The following is a 17,079-nucleotide window of genomic DNA, read 5'->3' on the forward strand; positions in this document are numbered from 1 at the left end:
CAGGATGGACATTTCTTGAGCTTGGAAGAAGTGATCTTGAAAATCAACCAACGCTCCAGGGCTCCTCTTCAGGGCCATGTCCCATGGTATTCTCCAAAACAGGTCTTTGAAAAAGACAAAGTCTGTTCTGAATTCAGAATTGTGATCCTGATTTATGAGCTGCTCCTGCCTCTTAGGAACCTGAACTGCACATCTCATGGTCACTACAGCCAAGGCTGCCCCCAACCTTCATAGCCCCGACCAGTTCCTACTCATTTGTAAGCATCAGGTCTGTCAGAGCATCTCCACTTTTTGGCTCCTCTATCACCTGTGCCAGGAAGTTACCTTCAGTGTGCTCCAGGAATATGTCAGATTACTTGTGTCCTGCTGCATTACCCTTCCAGCAGATATTGGGGTGGCTAAAGTCCCCCATGAGGACCAAGGCTTGCAAACATGAGGCTTCTTCCGGTTTTCTGCAGCAGGCTTCATCTACTTCTTCCTGATTGGGCTGCCAGTAGCAGGCACCCACGACAAAGTCACCCACATTGTTACAGCCACTAAGCCTTACATGCAAGCTCTGTGCTGGCTCATTGTCCACGCCAGGGCAGTGCTCACTGCTGCTCTCACATGGCACTCCCCGGATAGCCCTTCCTGAACCATCCATGGCAGCGCTCCAGCCTGGTGCTCTGGTTGAGCCCAGATCTACATTTGTGTGAACACAAACATGCTGTTAAACAACTGAGTCATTCCCAGGGTTAAGGCACCATAAATTTTTGTCTAAGCTTTATGCCCCTTCAGGAATTAAAGCAATTCAGACAGCAAGCAGCATTCTTGTTAACAGTTCATTTTCTCTGCCCTCTCCATCTCCTGTCAGGAAACAATTTATAGGTCTTCCTGATGGTCTTCTAGACGAAATCACAGTTACACAGAGAATTTTACAAACAATAAATTCTGGGATTAAAAAAAAAGACTTTTAAATGTTGTTACAGACATGTAGTCAACAAATAGGAAACCTTTTTGCTGTACAAGCATGCTCACTCATTGTCTTTCCTAGTCCTGGGCTAATACTAGTGAAGTGCTGCTTACATACATCTTTCGTCATGGTTTGGGGCAGTTTTCTCCTTCTGGAGGCCGAGGGCTTTTTGGAAGCTGTTTAATTCACTACTAGCTGAGTCATGACCATTTGCCTGTATGACCTCTGAGCACGGCACGCTTAGGAAATGCATCCTGGCTACTTCTTGCATCCATGTGTGGAACACGGACTCTGCTGACTTCGTATTTCAAACTCTGGGCTCAGAAATCTAGAGATACTTATAACTGGAAGCTTTTGCGGCAGGGTTAAATGCACATTGTTACACAGTTAAAGCTGTTGAATATTGACTGTCCCAGAAAATATGGGAGCAAATATCCAGCCTATACCGTCTCCCTCATCTTACACCAAAGTAAGCCACAAAAAACAACAAAAAAAAACCAAAAAAAAACAAAAAAAAAGAGACTTGCAGAGCACCTTTAATTTAGTTAGAACAGGCTGGCTAACTGCAAATGGCCAGCTAACAGAAAAGCGCTTGTCTGTGTTGAGTGTTCCCAGCTGCTTATCCTTCACCATAAGGCACAAGTGAAGCCCTCTGCACCTGGATGAGAGTAACCTCTTGACTCTCAAAGTGGTGGGCTGCACAAACCCCACTCATTCATCCACACCACCAACAAGGGAGCGTCTTCTCACTGCTAGGAACAATGACAACCACATCTAGCCCGGCAGTTACTGTGCTTGCTTACTGTGTAAACAATCTTGCGCATGTGTATTTTGCCAAGGATTATAGTTGTCTTGATTATTGTACAGAAAATACACCTTCCTGGACCTTTTTCAATTCAAGTATACCAAATTCACCCATGATCATGAACATGGAAAACAGCAAGGAGTGTTGCAATTATCACAGTGAAAGAGAACATAATTTCATTGATCCCAGCATCCAGCCATCTGCTGCCACCAGGATATGGTGCTTCAGAGAGGAGAGACAATATTCTTCCTTTGCCCACCACTGCCTATTAACTTACAACCTAAACCCCATATTTGGCAATCCTTCTCATCATAACAAAGCTTATTGCAGAAATCTTAAACTTTCTTAATTTAGCAAAAGAGCTCTAGCAGTGACATAGAATCATAGAATCATAGAATCGTAAGGGTTGGAAAGGACCTTAAGATCATCTAGTTCCAACCCCCCTGCCATGGGCAGGGACACCTTGCCCTAAACCACGTGGCTCAAGGCTCTGTCCAACCTGGCCTTGAACACCGCCAGGGATGGAGCATCCACAACCTCCCTGGGCAACCCATTCCAGTGCTTCACCACCCTCACTGTAAAGAACTTCTTCCTTATATCTAATCTAAACTTCCTCTGTTTAAGTTTGAACCCATAACCCCTTGTCCTACCACTACAGTCCCTAAGGAAGAGTCCCTCCCCAGCATCCTTGTAGACCCCCTTCAGATACTGGAAGGCTGCTATGAGGTCGCCACGCAGCCTTCTCTTCTCCAGGCTGAACAGCCCCAACTTTCTCAGCCTGTCTTCATATGGGAGGTGCTCCAGCCCTCTTATCATCCTCGTGGCCCTCCTCTGGACTCGCTCCAACAGCTCCATGTGCTTTTTATGTTGAGGACACCAGAACTGTACGCAGTACTCCAAGTGGGGTCTCACAAGAGCAGAGTAGAGGGGCAGGATCACCTCCTTCGACCTGCTGGTCACACTTTTTTTGATGCAGCCCAGGATACGGTTGGCTTTCTGGGCTGCAAGCGCACACTGCTGGCTCATGTTAAGCTTCTCGTCAACCAACACCCCCAAGTCCTTTTCTGCAGAGCTGCTCTGAATCTCTTCTCTGCCCAGCCTGTAGCAGTGCCTGGGATTGCCCTGACCCAGGTGTAGGACCTTACACTTGTTAAACTTCATAAGGTTGGCATCGGCCCACCTCACAAGCATGTCAAGGTCCCTCTGGATGGCATCCCTTCCCTCCAGCGTATCAACCGAACCACACAGCTTGGTGTCATCGGCAAACTTGCTGAGGGCGCACTCAATCCCACTGTCCATGTCACCGACAAAGATGTTGAACAGGACCGGTCCCAACACCGATCCCTGAGGGACACCACTCGTTACAGGTTTCCAACTGGACATTGAGCCATTTACCACAACTCTTTGCGTGCGGCCATCGAGCCAGTTTTTTATCCACCGAGTGGTCCATCTATCAAATTGATGTCTCTCCAATTTAGAGACAAGGATGTCATGTGGGACAGTGTCGAATGCTTTGCACAAGTCCAGGTAGATGACATCAACTGCTCTGCCGCTGTCCATCAGTTCCGTGGCTCCATCATAGAAGGCCACCAAATTGGTCAGGCAGGATTTCCCCTTAGTGAAGCCATGTTGGCTGTCACCAACCACCTCGTTGTTTTTCATGTGCCTTAGCATGTTTTCCAGGAGAAACTGTTCCAAGATTTTGCCAGGCACAGAGGTGAGACTGACTGGTCTGTAGTTCCCTGGGTCTTCCACCTTCCCCTTCTTGAAAATGGGGGTTATATTACCCTTCTTCCAGTCATCGGGAACTTCACCTGACTGCCAGGATTTTTCGAATATGATGGACAGTGGCTTAGCAACTTCAGTTAGAAAACTTCAGAAAAGACACATTCCAACTCTTTCAACCTGCATACCTGTCCCTCTGAGACTGGCTTGAAAAGCAAACAGAAAAGCAGGTTTAATAAGTGAGCAACAGGTAATTTGTACACAATGGTGGAATGAAGCCTATCTGGTAACATAAATTTCTTACAGAAGACAAGTCAAAACATACAAAATGAGTGTTTAATATTTCCTTACCAATGCTTACAGCTTTTTCCCAAATGACTACAAAGAGATGCTGTTTAAAGTGGATATATCCGATGAGCTCAACTCTGCAACTCTGCTGGTTTCTTTTACAGTGTGTAGTAATCCTAAACTGCAATTTTTTCTTGTTTGATCTTCAAGTTTTAAGCAAGAGAAAGGATCATGAAAGCATTTTCAAACATTTTTTGGTCTTTTAATTCAGTCACACTTTCTGTTCTCTATGGTTTAAATTATTCACAGCAAATCGTGCAGATCCAGATGTCAGCAAGTCATTGGCTAAATAACAAATTCAAACAGGACTCTGCAGCCATTCTCATAACATATCAAATGCATCCTGTACCCAGGCAGGAGTGATCATCCTTTTTCAAGTAACCTTTGCAGCCGAACTCACCTCATTCTTTAATGACTTTAAAGCTACTTGGTACTCTAAATGCACAGGTATTATATGGTCATATTCTGCTAAATGTTTTTCTAGATCTGATTAAATAGCATTCTCAGCTGAAATCAGTTTACTGAAGAGTACATGGGACTCCACCCCAACAGTGCCCTCAGTCAAAAAGACCTTTCAGAAGGGGTGATTAAGAATATTCAGGTATTGTCTTGGGTTTGTTTGTTGGATTTCTTTTTTTTCATTAAACTTAATTTAATCCCAGACATTAGCCTGTGAATGTCCTTGGAGTGGATGTTCAGTTCACAAATGACACCCTTATTTCTACATCCACTGTAAGTCACTACCCAGTAATCCTTGACCTCTTCACTTCATGAATAGCAAGAAGTAGCATAAATGGTGCAAAAATTTGGCCAGAAAATTCAAACTGATAAAAAAGCAAGGATTCTTCTCATTCCCTTCGATGCCACTTTGGGCATGGTAGCTGCATTGGTACAGCAAGCTACCCATGGTCCTGAGGCCAACCTGAATCCCGGTGTAGATCGTTCAGACAGGGGACATGGAAACACAAGCTCAGTGTGGGCAATCACAACCTCTGCATACCCTCTGAGGACCAATCAATTTAAGATACCTCCAGGCACGAACAGACTGTCTCCAGGCTATGCATGGCAGCTCTGGAAACCAGTAGTGGCATTCCAATTTTGTGGCCCCTGGACACTGGTCTTGCTGGGAAGCGCAGGCATGTGCACAAGCACATTCCTAATGCCTAAGAGTACACTGGGCTCATAAGAGAAAACATGCAAAGCAAACCTCCTACCCAGAGAATTTATGATCTAAAAGATTGGATGGACATTTCAGAGTGGTTTATGTCTTGGGACAGGTTAGAGGGAGAAGGGAAAATGTGTAACAAATAAAGGGTGAAAAACATTTCTCATTAATCAGTCTAAGGGCATACAGTTACATCTATGTGTCACAGATGCTTAATGTTTATCTCTAAATAAGGTATTTGTATGGGAACACAGCCAGTTAAGCAGCTACCTGGTCACCCGTTGAAGAAAGCAACTGATTTATGTGAGCACGCTGGCCATTTACGCATATAAATTACACAATCACTCACGCAGTACACATCTGGGTTTGAAAGTCTAGGTCCCACTTTGCAAAGTACAGGGGGAGGCCTCTGAACAATTAATTGATAAACTGTAAAATCATAGAATCATAAAATGGTTTTTGGGTTGGAAGGGACCTTTAAAGATCATCTAGTCCAGCTCCCTGTGCAGTGAGCAGGGACATCTTCAGCTAGATTAGGTTGCCCAGAGCCCTGTCCAGCCTGACTTTGAATGTTTCCAAGAACAGGGCATCTCTGGGCAACCTATGCCAGTGCCTCACAACCCTCACATGATATCTTTCTAATATCTAATCTAAATCTCCTCTCTGTCAGTTTAAAGCTATTACCCCCTGACCTATCACTACTCATCCTTGTAAAAAGTCCATTTCCAGATTTCTTATTGGCCCTTTTAAGTATTGAAAGACTGCTCTAAGGTGTCCCTGGAGCCTTCTCTTTTCCAGGCTGGACAACCTCAATTCTCTGAGCCTGACTTCACAGCAAAAGTTCTTCAGCCCTTTGATCATCTTTGTGGCCCTTCTCTGGACTCACTCCAAAAGGTCCATGTACTTCTTATGTTGGGGGCCCCAGAGTTGAACGCAGTATTCCAGGTGGGGTCTCATGAGAGTGGAGCAGAGGAAAAGAATCCCCTCCCCAAAAGAATTCATCAATTCTTTTGATGAATCCCAGCGTATGGTTGGCTTTTGGGCTGCAAGCGCACACGGCCAGCTCATGTTGAGCTTCTCATCAACCAACAATCCTTTTGATGTCAGATCCCAATGGGCTGGGGATGTCCAGCATACCTGTACAAGGTACCTCAGAGAGGGTCTGGCCCTGATTAACATCCTGCTGTTTCCAGCAGTGACTGCATTAAGGCACACAAAGAGAAGCAGAGGATCAGGCTTGCTGTATTCATCAGTCTTTTCCTGAATCCCATAAGTCCATGTTTTTCTCACAGCCTTGGCTGGTTTTGAATAAAACACAAAATGATCTCCAAAATTAGACCAATCAATGCACGGAAAGTACTCTAAGCACTCTGTCAGTGCCTGACCTGTGACTGAATATTCACTGTATATTTAGCTCAACCATTTGCAAGTCTGTGATGTTGAACAAACGCTCTACTTTCCACTAGTTTTGCAAAGTGCTCCTAAATTTAACTCTGAGCCAACACTGTATGAGTGCACATTTAAGTTAACCTGCAGAGTCAGCTTATAAATTTTTAAGAAGCTTTTCCTTCTCTAACAGTGAATGTAAATGCAAGTTGTTTGAACAAAGACACTAGTTTATCAGTTATAACAATGAATGCACCTCCTTGGCTACTCCTGACTGCTTGAAATGTGTTTTTTCCATCAACATTAATGGAGATAAATGACAAAAAGTTATGTGTAAAATGCAGAATGAAACTCAGAAGGCCAGAACATAGGCTAGTGTGAATTGCCATACTTCTAGCAACATCGGCGATGTTGTGTTCATTTTCTGTAGCTGAAGATCTGGCTGTTAGTTTCTAACTTCTCAAAGTATTTTTGTGATGTGTGATGCTTATAATCTTTTCACCTAGTGCTGACTTTCTTTTGATTTGAAGCAATGATAACACATTGTTTATGCTTTCACTCTGTCTGCAAACATGTCTCCTCCGCAGTCACCAAGTTTTGAACAGTGTTTTTTGGTATTAAGGTGATTTATGAGTCCTCATAAGCATAGGTTTTTGTTAGAAAAACGAAGCATTGTCATTGCTTCTAGTCTTGACCAACAATACAGATAGAAGAGCATCATTCAATAAAATTTTGGAAGAAAGACAGAATTAAGTAAACTAAGTAGTGGATATTTCCATGAAAGACTTTCATGGAAGAAAAGGCAAAAATACATGGGGAAGCAAGAGATTAATGAAGACTTTAAGGTAGTGATGCCACATTTTCGTAAAATAACAATTTACACAAAATCAACTAGCATGTGTTTTGCACAAGGTCACATTCAGAATCACAGAAAAATGAGCAAATACTACATTTGTGGCAGCCTTCCCTCTCACAGTAGTAATAGTAGAATTGAGCACTGAGCAAGTTTGTGGTACCTCTGACATGAATTAAGGCAATGGCCCCACACCAGGGGTTTTGCAATGAAAGAATCAGAATGGATAAACCTCTACTCCCAGCACATGAGCCTGTGGCTTGTGGAGGCAAAATCCACCACAACCAGTTTTCTCAACTCCTACACTTCCTGCTCTACTTCCAGTGTTTGGTGGTTTCAAGAACTGCAAAAAGTTGACTCTGCCCTTGCCATGAATCCTATTTCAAATAATTTTTCCTGTCAAATAAATGTCAAATGTTTCTTCAAACACAATATCATTCATCAGCTGTCTCATCTACACCTATTCTTACCTAATGTGTGTGGTCTTTCAATGAACTCTAGTCCTCTGTTTTAAATTTACTCTCACTGACAGAATTTAATTAAATCCTTTCTTATTATTATTATTTATGTTCACAATCCAAGATGAGAGACATATGACAGAAAATGAGCATGGATTTCAGTAACCCAGATCAAATTCTTCAGCATATATGAAAAGCAGAGGAAGAGAAACTGTAGGTGCATGCAATTATTCTCTTGTCCATGTCTAAATTTAGGCCTCATGAACTAAAAGGTGCCCCAACTATCCTGAAGAGGCAGAAGAGACAAAAGCACTCACCTGTTTTAGTTTTGAGATGATCCACTGAAGTCAGCTGGTCATTGCACTGAGCTAATTACACGGGAATAAACCCAGATTACCGCCTATGAGGATGCACACGCTGAGAAAAAGGGCCTTTCGTGTCTGCTAAGTGAGCACAGGAAGAGAATATTTACTTGTGAAATAATCCCCAAAAGGTTTCACTTACCTTTCAGCCCAGAATCCAGGAAACCCTACAGATCCTAGGTCTCACTTTAGACCAGCTAAGGCAATACTAAACAGGTACATCAGCAAGCAGCAAAGGCTTCATCAGCATTGATGGTCAGAAGTGCATTTTCAAATCTCCCAACCATTTTCCCCTTACTGTGCTTTGATATGCACAACAGAGCTATCTCAGAGCACACAAACCACATCTCTTTCAGCTGAAACTAAACCCAAAGATGTGCTCCAGCCACCGATGAGCACTCAGTCTACAGGACCAGGCTATAGCTAGCATGAAGTCCTCAAAACCACAGGTATTGCAGAGGTCAGTGCAGGTTGTTTCACTCAGCAGATCCACTCCTAATGGAGCACACTACTTACCAACATAAAAAGAGTCATGTTCAACTACTGCACAAAGGGACAATGACAAGTGGGGACAAGGCTGATTATAGTCAGCCAAAATCAACTGTCAAGCACTAACAAGCTTGTGATGAAGTACAGCTAATGTAATTATCACCTTAGGGTCCACAGAGAAGTGCACTGATATAGTAGAAGACAAATGGGCTAGTAAGCACGAGTCAGACAAGTAAAAAGCAAGGATTTCCAAACCGAAGACTCTGATCAAGTCATCTGCATGGTGACAGCAAGAAAAAGTGAACCGAATCAAAATGCAAGGTAATGCAGCCAACAGAGGAGTGTAAGAGAGCAGTTACTTGAGTAAGGAAACCAATGCCCACAGTTTATGTTAAATAACATAAATAGTCGATGGTAGTTCCTTAATTACTTTGACAGAAAAAACTACTAGGAAAGCCATCTTTGTTAAAGTCCTTCCCTTTTCTGTCTTTCCTCTGGTCTCATATTACATTTTCGTCATGAAGACTGCAAAGTTTTTTCTACAATACCCAAGAAAGAGATGATGGGTTTTGCTGTTGACATTTCTAGTGAACCACGCATGAATTCATAACAGCTCGCACGTCCAAAGGAGACCCTCATCCAAACATCTTTTTTTTCCTTGATATGTGATACCATAAACCTTTTACTTCCCTCATGGATCAGAAGTCTTTGGGGAAAAACAAAGTGGAACAGAATTTCTATGGAAAGAAAAAAAGTACAGTTTCTACTGAAGAACTTTATAGACCTTTTTCTTACATCATAAAGAAGACTAGAAAACACAGCATAAAGCATTGAATTTGTAGGTCACCTTTAAAGAATAAATAGCAAATAATTATACATACTCCATCATACTGAGTTCTGCATATCATGTTGGTGTTCCTCAGTTCATCTGTCTCTCATACTGAGGGGACTCATTCATCAGCTAGTCATCAACAAGCCTGTCATATGGGGGTAATAGAAGTTATCTTCAAGGTAACTCACTGGCACTACTTAATTAAATGTCTTGAAATATTGCATATTATTTTCCTGTACTACCACGAGACACAATGGTAATTACATGGTGATTCCCACAAACACTTTATGAATCCTTAATTATTGTGCTACTAGCCCGATTTGACATTATTATGGCTAGACTGTAATTAATTATTTGTAGTTAAATATTTGAAATATTCAGCCACCTTTTCTGTTTAAAAGTTATCCAACATTGTCCATTTTTCAAAGTTACTCAGATTGTTTTTGCAAAATATCCAATGTGTTAAAAAAATTCTTGACGATTTTGACTGGGTAATTTCCAAGGCGACAAAAAGTTGCAACACATCCATAAAACACAGCATCCCAAGTGCCCACAGATAAATGTATATATATATTACAGTTTATTTCAATTAAGAAGTGTTTGATCTTAAAAACATTCATAAGAAGCGTGAACTCAGGGGCACGTATTCCTCACATTTCCATTATCTTCCTCCTCAAAGGGCATATAGGTGCAACAAGTGTTGCTTTATTAGGCAAATATGGGTGCATGTTTCCTAGTCTGTCAGTACACGTGCTCCTCTTTGCAGGTCATAACATTTGGACCCCAGTGGAGGATTCACAGATTTCTAGATTTCCAAGGGTGGCAGTGGTTCACGTTCTGCCTATCCAACTCCTTCATGAAGTTTCAGTGCAAACCAGAACCTTTTTCCAGGGAGCTGGAAGCCATAAAGCATTTTTGAAAATATCATAAATACTCTTGCATTTGTACTCTGCAAATCAGAACATTTCCCAGTGTTGTTCAATATGCCCACCCTAGTTGCCACATCCTGTTTATATGTGACTGCTATTTCTGATCATGCAATTTATCGATATTGTATCATGTTTGTTCCAAAGAGGTCTTGCAAATTCTCCATAGTTTTCTTCCTGCTGTGTCTTCCACTGATGAGTGCAGTTCATCCCAAGGTGCATCACAGACAAGGCACTTTCTGCGAAGACTAGCAATGGTATGAGGAGTTCAGAGAGACATTAACAGACATTGAAAACATACAACTTACTTAAAAACTTGAAAATAGTTCTGTGTTTCTGAAAATTCAAAATCTCATTTTATCCCCTCATTTTCACTAATTATAATTGCGTGACATAAATCCACACTAGTGTCCCCTAGGGTCTCCTCCAGATATTTTCCTTCCATATGCTATGAGGCTATTTTCTTCTCTTAGTTTCCATCTCTCTTATTCTTTCTAACTCCCACTATTTGCTCTACCACATCTCTGCTAAGCTTCAGGTCCCAGCAGACTCTCCCTCTTCAGTTCTTTATTTGCTTTAATATGCTCCTTGCCTGAAAAAATGTTATCTGTTTTTCACCACTTCCATTAATTTTCTTCTTCTTTTCATCCTAAACATGACTATTATTTCCTGAAGCACGTTGAGCCACCTAAATATTTAACTGCCACTATAAAGCCTCACCTAAGTACTTCATATATTTTTTTAATTCCCTTTTTCAAATGGCCTAATGTTTTTCTACTTTATGTCTAAATCACCAATTTAAATACATCTCAACTACTGTTGACGCTGGCCAATGAGAACATTAAAACACATCTACTTTGCCCATGGATGCTACACCACAGAGTAATCAGTATCAGAATCCGTTGTCCTGGTCCTTCAGCCAGTAATTGTGAAGCCCAGCCATTGTACCCTACTAGACCCTGAACACAGCTGAGGGGGGTCTCTCTGACTTGTATGAATATTGTTCATTCCTGGAAATATTTGAGACAACCAACATTTTTCTGAAAGATATTTTCTAGATGTTTTCTGTGCTAAACCAGTCACACTCCATGTTCCTAATCCCAGTGCCTTTACCACGGTGTCTGCTTTTACTTTACATAGCACACTGTGTTGTACTTTGTGGAGTACAGGCAGGGAATACTTATCACCTGCAGAAATGTTATGATCATTTCCTCCTGACATTTCATGCTATCAAGTGGTATAAACTATGATGAAATGTCATCATTGAAATACAGCAGCAAAAAAAAGCCAACTCCAAACACGAGCTGACTACAGAGTATGTGGAAAACACCCCCACTTTATCAGCAAATAGTGGAAAAGTAGTTGATAATTTATGTCATAGCATACAAAGTCTCTGAAGTCATACATTATTCATAGAAAAAGTCATCTTTGTGTCTTTAAAGAAGACACATTAAAAAGTACAATGTTAAAAATAGATGGCATTTTATTGGAGATCATAATTATTTTAAAAGTTGGCAACAGGGCTTTTTAGTTCCTAAAATGACCTTTCAAGATGAAATGGGGAAAAGAAAAGCTGCTCTGAGGAAGAAGCTATGAAAAACTCTGTGCATAAAGAAGGCACTCATCTTTAATCTGAATTTTAGTATATTCTCCAATGAGAATAGAGGCCAGTAAAATCTCATTCGGAAGTGTGACTAAATAGCAGCATAGGTCTGTTGAATGACACAGCATTTGGAACCTTGTTGTGACCAAAATTTTCATGATACATCTGTAATTTGGAAATCCAAATTTTACCTGTGCAGTAAATGAGAAATATTGAACATCATAAATATGGCCAGAAAGCAATCCCGGAATACCATTTACATATCTCAGTGTTGCTACATATGTTACCAGTAAACAGATTTGCTTTCATTTCCCTTAATCAGTGTTCATTCTTCTGCTTACTTTCCTCCTAAGCAAAGACCATGAAAAAATATTGATAGTGTTACACTTTAAATCAACATTAACAGAGTAATCAGAGTTGGACAAATAATTGGACAAAATTATGCAAGAAAGCAGTTAGAAATTCTAAATTAGAAATTCTAAATTACCTTTTAACTCCCCCTCCCCAACCTTGCTTCATGTTTTCTGTGGTGTATTATGCCTGGTCAGCCTCTGGTGCAGGTGATACTGTGACCTTCTACAGCATTTACAGGGCAAGATCCAAGTAAGGATGCATAAGAGAAAGCACTGGCTGCAGACAACTGGGATACTATTCAGTGATATGATGCCAACTGCTTACTTTATCCCTTACCTTTATCTTTTATCTGCCTAAAGCACAGTCAGCTCCTTCAAAGTGTTGCAGAAGAAATAGGACTCAAAGAGCAAAAGGAATTCATGAGCTCCCTTGTTAAGGCCAACTCCAGGAAAGTATCCTTGTTCAGAGACAATGTTAAGTGCCACGTTAAATCCTGTTGAGGCTGGTGGGACTGAAAAAAAAAAATGCTTAAAGTTAAACATACTGTTAAAAACTTACATACTGTTCTAGATTTCAGCTGTTACTGCTTTTCTGACTAGTGCCTTGTTCTTGGAGGCCATTTCATTCTCAGGGGCAGCGCAAAAAGAAGCACAAGGCTCTTGTCTCTGCAATGGTGGTGGTGATGGTGAGATGAAGGTGCACTTCTCCACTGTATTAAGCAAGTTCCAGAGAAGAAACCAAGTACTCTGAGTTTCACCTTTATATATGTTTATTCTCATGTTTGTATTAATTAAATAACTGCTTTCTTTTGGAGCAGTTGCCTTCTGTTTACAGGTGCCTAGATGGGCAGTGGGAACTCCATAACACAGTGACATCAAAAATGAACTAGAAGAACAGATATGCAATAAGCAACCCACTGGGTCCAGAGAGAGCTGACTTAAAGAAGAATAAATCTGGGACACAATCAGCATGTTCACAAAATTCAGTCTCCTACTGGATAGCTAAAAGGAAATAAATTGTCTAGCGAATGCCTAATATCCCTATTAACTGCAACGATCAGGGTGGCAAACACTATGCAGACAGTGGAGACAGCATGCAGGCAGTAGGCACAGCATGTGTGGCTACAAACAGATATTACAGCACCAGAGTAATAACTTTAACCTCTGCCTTCAAGAAATACCACAAATTCTGTATTTCATTATTCATAGGAAACATTCTGCATGAAAAGGTATAAACATGGCTTTAATGCAGCAATATTGCATTGTCAGCTTTTGGTAATAGGTTTAATTTTAACTCGGGAAAGCCACAAAAACACATCAAGCTTTTTGTGTCCCTTTGCATTCTTATGGTTACAAATGAGATTTCCAGCAGCTTAAATTCAAGTGTATGGTGGCTGCACATTGGCTCATTAATTACCTATGTAGGTAGCACAGTCTAGCTACTTTCTGGTAGAAAAAAAATATGTATAAATCAGATTGAAACCCTAAGTTGTGGTTTGTATCTTTTTAAAGAAACCCCATCTGTTAGTTTCCACTCCAGAACATTCAGAAACGCTTGCCTGAGGGGAAAAATCCTTAAAACTAAAAATGTCATTGCAGTAGTAGGAGATGGGCTTACCTCCCACTACGTTTTAAATTCAGTACTGCAGTTCTGGCCCTCAAACCCATCTTGTGCAGTGGCAGGTCTGAGCTGCAATATTGAACTTACACACGTTTGGGGAGCCAAAACTTTGTGTTCCTTAGTATAGGTCAGAGCACAGCTAAAAGAGATGTCTATAGGGAGCGTTTAGGAAAAAGGGCAGATGAAAGCAAAAAGGCGCTTAAGCTCTATGTGAGAACGTGAGACTTTGAAAGTATTTTTTTAAAAAAAATTATCATTTTACAATGAAGAAGAAAATTTTCTTGTTATTTACGTTAATGTCTGTGCTGAGCACTCAAGGGTCTCCATGCTGAGCACTATTTAAACACACAAGACAGTCCCATACTTAGGAAGTTTTCAGTCTAGAGCCTTTCCTCCTCTGCCTTTTGCAAAATTGTAAAGCTATGCCTCCTCATTTAATAGCAAGGAAGTGCTGTCAAACTAGATAAAGCAAAATGCTTGCTGTGCTTACCATCCCTTTCAGAATACATTTTATAACCCATAACAATAAAGCATAATTTATGCATTTTTATCAAACTCTGCATTATTTTAATAACATCTGCAAAGATCGGATTGCAATATGTTCTGGGAGATATTGTTTTGCCCCGAGTTCATAAAATGTTATATTTTTCAGTTAAATCTCCTGCCACAATTTCATCTACAGTTACCAGTAATTTTTTATCTGTTTTGCCAGATCTCATTTCAAGTGTTAAGAGTTCTCAAAGACGGATGATTTGCAAAACTTTCTTCAGTTGACTGTCAATATAGATTTAAAGCAGGACAGAACCAACAGCCATGGCTCATTTATTGGGCTTCATTCTTAGAAGGATGTATGTAAAAGAGGCATCAAGAAAAACAGTCCTTTCATAAGTTATTCATTTATTTAAGTAAATCCCACCCTCATGGAGGACTGTGCCCAAATATGAGCTTTTCCAACCTTTCTATAGAGTATCTTAAAAAGGATTTCCCGCTAATATATTGACTATCCACTGTTCCCAGGAGCTTTCGCTTCTCTCACAAGGGAAAAGGAGGCACCTGGAGTAACCACTTGGGTTGGTTTAGTTCAACAGTGAATAGGTGCATCCTTCATCCTTGCCTGAATTACTGCTGTATCTCAACACTTTCTCACACTTTCATGCATTGATGACTTCCAGGGATTATCTCCTGTTTCTCTGTGCTGCTGCTCCAGGACTCTTCCTTGATGCATCTGGGGAAAATCCGTCTGTCTTCTGAGCTCCTGAAGCAGACTGTGAAAAGTGACTAATGTCAATGATTGTTAACAAAGTGGCCAGGTCATTTCCATGAAAGAAAGAAATGCTGGTAGTCTGTGATCTCCTCAGATGAAACTATCTGGGACTGAAAGCATGCTTGCTCTTGGATCAGTACTTTGGGTAATGCAAAAACTGACATAGAAGCCAGAGTTACTTTTTCAATGAAAAGCCAGGGCAAGGAGCTCACCTCTCTGTTCCTGAGCAAAATTCACTGTCCTCAGTCTGCTCTTCCAGGGAACGTTCAGAACTGAAAACATTCAGCCTTTATTTGGGGCTATCTAGCCTGAATAGAGCTTGAATTCTGAAGGATTTTCCTTCTGACAAGTCAATCAGGACTCCACTAGAACCTTAACATAGGAAGCCTGTGGCATGCTAGAATAACAAGCTCTTTATGTATTAAATTTATCAGTTCTTGAGAAGTACTGAGGCATCTTTTCCATGTCTATAGCTGATATTTTCTGTTACTCATCACATTTTTCAGCAGGATCCATGCCTTGTACCACACTGAAAGGACACATGATTTTCACTCCTGTCTCACTTCCCCCACTCTCCATCACTAGTCTGATACTGCAGCAACCAAGAACCTTACTCAAGGGACGAGGTGTTGTCTCCGCACTAGTGTACATACATCGAATTTGCACGCTGTAATTAAGGAAGGATTAGCTGCTAGTTTGCACTAGCTACTGAGACAACTTCAGAAAATAAGCTCTTTATTATGGATGTAGTTAAAACAGCTACTTTGCTTTATGACTCATACACAAGCAAATATAGGAGCCTATTGTAATAGAAACCGTAAGAATTGTAGAGCTAATATTATCTTCAAGGAATCTGTATTAGGAATTTTTGAACCACAGAAAATATAAAAATGAAACATTTTCTTGCCCTTTAAGACATGTGCTCCACATTTCTTTAATTCTTCTGAATAACAAAAAACGCACACATAAATATATTTATAAAGAAGTAATTCCATCCCTGGATTCTGAGACCCATAAACCAAGGCAACTTTTCTTTCCTTGTTACAAACCTCTTATGTTCAAGTTATACAACTAGACATAGTTGAACATATATATGTGGTTAAGCCACATATTTGGAATGTACTGCTGGTATCCAAAAATGTGCAATTATAATATCCCAATGGTATAAACAAAGAGAGAGTAGGAATTTATACTGGGCAGTATACTACAATAAGGTCTCACAGGCAGAGAGCAGGACTAGGTTAAATAGTGGAACAGTGTTAGGGGAGGCAAGGTAGAAGATGAGTTTATGAGGTGACAGCTCTGTATTGCCTAAGCTTGTCTAGAAGTGCTTGGAGAAGAGTTCTGTTTCAAAGGAACTTCAGTATTTCAAAATGCATTTGTGCCCCTAACCAGGTTGTAGCTTTCCATAAGCAAAGAGAAAGGAAGGCTGGCACCACGGTGATCTACCAGAAGCACCAGCAGCCTTAGAGAGAAGGCCCTGCAGAAGTACCTACCAGGAGAACACACAGAATTCAAGGGATAGGGGGAAATTTGAACATATATACATAAAAATGTGCATACACACACTGCCAACTGCAAATGGCCTCCATTGTTCCTGATCCCTCTCCTTTATTCCTGCCATAAAAAAATTATGAGACCCAACTATTCATACAGCATTTCCAGAAATTTAATAGACCATATAGATTAAACTCTGAGGGCCAAGCGCTGGTGTCAGACACACCAAATGAAACCCCATCTGAGAACAGAATTTGGCTCAGATTCAGCAGGCAAATGAAAGTTTTTTTCCACTTTCAGAAGAAACCAACTATGTAAAGTTTATAGGCACTAGTAGGAGAATAAATCAATTTAAGTCCATGTCACGCCATTCTTTACAGTTTTGTAACAAGGTGTACTTTGTTAGATTTTAATCTGCATACATTTGAGACAGCAAAGCT

Source organism: Strigops habroptila, chromosome 7 (assembly GCF_004027225.2).
Source record: "Strigops habroptila isolate Jane chromosome 7, bStrHab1.2.pri, whole genome shotgun sequence".
NCBI classification, from domain to species: Eukaryota; Metazoa; Chordata; class Aves; order Psittaciformes; family Psittacidae; genus Strigops; species Strigops habroptila.